A 5,000-nucleotide genomic window follows, 5' to 3' on the forward strand; every position below is an offset into this window, starting at 1 on the left:
GAAGGAAACCTCCAAGCCGAGATTGTTTCGTTGAAGGAGGAGCTCGAGAGGGTCGTCAACGAGTTGAAAGAGACGAAGGACGAGCTCAAGATATGCAAGAAGGCAGTCGCTCAAGGGGGAAAGCGTTGCCTTACCGGCCATAGTTTTCCACTCCATCGAGGATGGACATTCCAAGGCCCAAGGCGTATAAGGGTATGAGGAATGCGAAGGAGGTGGACAACTTTATAAGGAGCTTGGAGTGATACTTCAAGGCTCTCGGTGTTGGAGAAGACACCAAGAAGATCGATAGCGCTACACTCTACCTTGAAGATACCGCGATGGTATGGTGGAGACGGAGATATAGCGATATCGAGAAGGGAACTTGTACCATCAACACATGGGACGAGTTCAAGAGGGAGCTTAAGAGGCAATTCTATCCAGAGAATGCCGAGGAGGAGGCGAGAGCAAAGCTAAGGCGTCTCCAACAAAAGGGAAGCATTCGCGACTATGTGAAAGAATTTTCGGAGGTACTTTTTGGAGATCCCCGACTATCCCGACAAGGAAGCCTTGTTTGCCTTTAAGGATGGTCTACAAAATTGGGTCAAGATGGAGCTTCAACGACATGGAGTCCAAGATCTCGCTACCGCTATTTCTATTGCCGAGTCGCTTATCGAGTTCAAAAGGCCGGAAAAACCCAAGTCTAACAAAGACAAGGGAGGCAATGGAAAGAGTGGGGGAGATACCCAAGGAAAGCCGAGCTATCATAAGTCTAACAAGTTCGAGAGAGGGAATAGCTCCAAAGAGTACAAGGGCGGAGATAGGCCGATGAAATGCTTCTTTTGCGATGGACCACACAAAGCAAGAGACTGCCCGAAGAAAGCGAAGCTCTCGGCCTTAGTGGAAGAAGACGAGGAGCGGCAACGAGAGGAGACCAAGATGGGGTCATTGCAAATCCTTAACGCCATCAAGGCTAAAGTGGAAGTGCCCAAGACCGAGAAGAAGGGTCGTTTGTTCGTGGAGGCCAAAATCGGTGGACAACTTGTGAAAGCGTTGGTGGATACCGGGGGCGTCGAACAACTTTCTTCAAGTAGAAGAAGCGAAGAAATTGGGCATCACCTATAGCGGAGAGGGAGGATGGCTTAAGGCGGTCAACTCGGAGCCAAAATCGATATATGGAGTTGCTCGAGGCGTGAAAGTTTGCCTAGGTGAGTGGTCGGGCCTTATTGATTTTTCAGTTGTTCCCCTATGGACGATTATCCTATTGTGCTTGGCATCGAGTTCATGGATCACGTCAAAGCCGTGCCGATTCCTTTCGCCAACACCATGTGTATTTTGGAGGAAGGAAATACGTGCATGGTTCCTCTAGCGAGAGAAACAAGCCTTAAGGCGAAGCAACTCTCGGCCATGCAACTCTCCAAGGGAGTGAAGAAGGCCCAACCGACTTTCCTAGCTACGCTTAAGGAAGAAAGAGCGGAACCGCTAGCGAAGGAGCAACCCATGAAAGTCTTGCGTGTCCTCGAGGAGTTCAAGGACGTGATGCCCCCGGAGTTGCCGAAGAAACTCCCGCCAAAGAGAGAGGTGGACCATAAGATCGAATTGGTGCAAGGTGCCACCCCGCCTGCGACAGTGCCTTACCGCATGGCGCCCCCCGAGTTAGAAGAGTTGCGGAGGCAACTTAAGGAGTTGTTGGATGCGGGATATATCCAACCTTCGAAGGCTCCATATGGTGCGCCCGTGCTTTTCCAAAAGAAGCACGATGGGTCGCTTCGAATGTGCATAGACTACCGTGCACTTAACAAGATCACGGTGAAGAACAAATACCCCATCCCATTGATTGCCGATTTATTTGATCAACTTGGAGATGCGAGGTGGTTTTCCAAGCTTGATTTGAGATCGGGGTATTGGCAAGTAAGGATTGCGGACGGAGATGCGCCGAAGACCACATGCGTTACGAGGTATGGCTCCTACGAGTTTTTGGTTATGCCTTTTGGACTAACAAACGCTCCCGCCACATTTTGCACCCTCATGAATCGAGTATTCCAACCGTTCTTGGACAAGTTTGTCGTCGTATACTTGGACGATATTGTTGTCTATAGCAACACGTTGGAGGAGCATGTTGACCACTTACGACAAGTTTTCCAAGTGCTAAGGGAAAACGAGTTGTACGTGAAGAAGGAGAAGTGCGACTTCGCGCAAAAGGAGGTCATGTTCTTGGGGCACATTGTTGGTGGAGGAAAGCTAAGAATGGACAAGTCCAAGGTGCAAGCAATCGATGAGTGGAAGCCACCAAGGAAGGTTCCGGAGTTGCGTTCTTTCCTTGGCCTCGTCAACTACTACCGAAAGTTCATAAAGGGTTACTCCGCAATCGCTTCACCGCTTACCGATCTTTTAAAGAAGAACAAGGCATGGAGTTGGGACGAGAAGTGCCAAGGCGCATTCGAGACGCTAAAGAGAGCGGTGATGGAAGAACCGGTGTTAGTCCTTCCAAATCACACGAAGCCATTCGAAATACACACCGACGCATCCGACTTTGCACTTGGTGGTGTATTGATGCAAGAAGGGCATCCGGTTGCCTACGAGAGTCGCAAGTTGAATGATGCGGAGCGCCGCTACACGGTCCAAGAGAAGGAGATGACCGCGGTGGTACATTGCTTGCGTACTTGGAGACATTACTTGTTGGGTTCGAAGTTCGTGGTGAAGACGGACAACGTTGCAACAAGCTACTTCCTCAAGCAAAAGAAGTTGTCGCCGAAGCAAATAAGGTGGCAAGCTTTCTTAGCGGAGTTCGACTTTGTGATGGAGTACAAACCGGGCAAGGCGAATCTTGTGGCCGACGCACTTAGTAGAAAAGCGGAGCTAGCGGCCATCACAAGTCCAAACTTTCCATTGGTGGATCGAGTCAAGGAGGGACTAGAGCACGATCCGCAAGCCAAGAGGTTGATGGAGTTAGCGAGTCAAGGGAAGACTCGCCAATTTTGGCTAAGGGACGGAGTGCTTACCACCAAGGGAGATCGTGTGTACGTGCCGAAGTGGCAAGGCTTGAGGAAGGAAATCATTAAGGAGTGCCATGACTCAATGTGGGCGGGACACCCCGGCATACATCGCACGTTGGCACTTGTGGAGCGTGCATACTATTGGCCTCAAATGCGGGAAGATGTGGAGCTATACGTGAAGACTTGTCTAGTGTGCCAACAAGACAAGGTCGACCAACAACAACCCGCGGGACTACTTGAGCCGTTACCCATTCCGGAGAAACCTTGGGAAAGTATCTCCATGGACTTCATCACTTGCCTACCAAAATCCGAAGGATGTAGCAACATCATGGTGGTGGTAGATCGGTTTAGCAAATATGGAGTGTTCATCCCCGCGCCAACGAAGTTCAACGCCGAGGATGCCGCACGCCTATTTTTCAAGCATGTGGTGAAATATTGGGGTATACCGAAGACCATAGTGAGCGATCGAGACACCCGCTTCACCGGAAGATTTTGGATGGAGTTGTTCAAGATTCTTGGGTCCGAGCTCAACTTCTCCACAAGCTTTCATCCCCAAACCGATGGACAAACCGAACGGTGTGAACGCGTTGTTGGAGTTATACTTGAGGCATTATGTGAGTGCTAACCAAGGAGATTGGGCAAAGTTGCTCGATATTGCTCAATTCTCGTACAACTTGCAAAAGAGTGAGTCGACGGGGTCTAGTCCATTCGAGATTGCTACGGGGCAACAACCGATGACCCCACACACTCTTGCCGTGGGATATAAGGGGCCAAGTCCTACCGCATTCAAGTTTGCCAAGGGATGGCATGAGAGTTCGGATATGGCACGAGCACATCTTGCAAAGGCCGCGAAGAAGATGAAGAAATGGGCCGATGCAAAAAGGAGGCACTTGGAGTTCGAGGAAGGAGACCTTGTGATGGTGAAACTCCTTTCTCACCAAACACGAAGGTTTGCGAAGATACATAAGGGGCTAGTAAGGCGCTACGAGGGACCATTTCCTATCGAGAAGAGGATTGGTAAAGTAGCATATCGCTTGACGCTACCTTCACACTTAGAGATGCACCCGGTGTTCCATGTGAGCTTACTAAAGCCTTACAATGCGGACAAGGACGATCCGAGTAGAGGCGAATCAAAGAGAGCACCGACGGCCATCACGACATTACCCGAGCGTGATGTCGAAGAGATTTTGGCGCATCGCGTCATACCAAGGCGGGGCACCCATCCGAGCTATGTTGAGTATTTTGTGAAGTGGAAGGGGGCACCCGAGAGCGAGGCAAGTTGGGAGCACGAACTCAACTTGTGGAATAGCAAGGGACTAATCGAAGCATACAAGGAGGATGCGACGAGGACGTCCGCCGATTGAGTGGGGGAGAATGTTACGGACCGTGAAAATCCTCGCACCGAAACGAGGTTATATTCCGGAGTTCTCTAGAATTCTCTTGAATTCTCTTCGTAAGTCTCTTCACAAGACTCTCCGGAATAATCTAGAAAGCATTCCCCAAGTCTCTTATGGAATTCCTTAGAATTCCCTCCTTAAGTCTAAGAGTTTGCTAGAACTCTCTAGACTTGTGTAGATGTGCATACTTAGTTCTATCTTTGTATAGAATTGTATAGAATATTCTAGATGTAGAATATGGACCATTAGATCAAGTAGATCTTAGCCGTTCATTGAGGAGGTGGAGGAGTATATATAACCTCACTCTCTCATTTGTAAAGTATCCAAGAGTTGTGTAATCAAGCTTTCATAAAGTAATACAAGCTTTCATACGTTCTAGCCATCTTACGATCTTTACTTCCACTTAAGTGTCTTTAAACACTTCGAGAGAGGCTGACTAGTAACTTGTTCGAGAAAAGTTCACTAGTGCCGCACGGATCTTTGGTTAGAAAATCCAAGCCCGTGACAATGTCCATCGGAAGGACCTTCGGCAGCCGGTCGGCAGGCCTTCGCCAGCCCAGCGGCGGCCCTTGGGCATCGGCAGCCTTTCGGCTGGGCTTCGGCAGCCTTTCGGCAGCGCATCGGCAGCGCA

This window comes from Mercurialis annua, assembly GCF_937616625.2.
Source record: "Mercurialis annua linkage group LG4 unlocalized genomic scaffold, ddMerAnnu1.2 SUPER_6_unloc_16, whole genome shotgun sequence".
Classification (NCBI taxonomy): domain Eukaryota; kingdom Viridiplantae; phylum Streptophyta; class Magnoliopsida; order Malpighiales; family Euphorbiaceae; genus Mercurialis; species Mercurialis annua.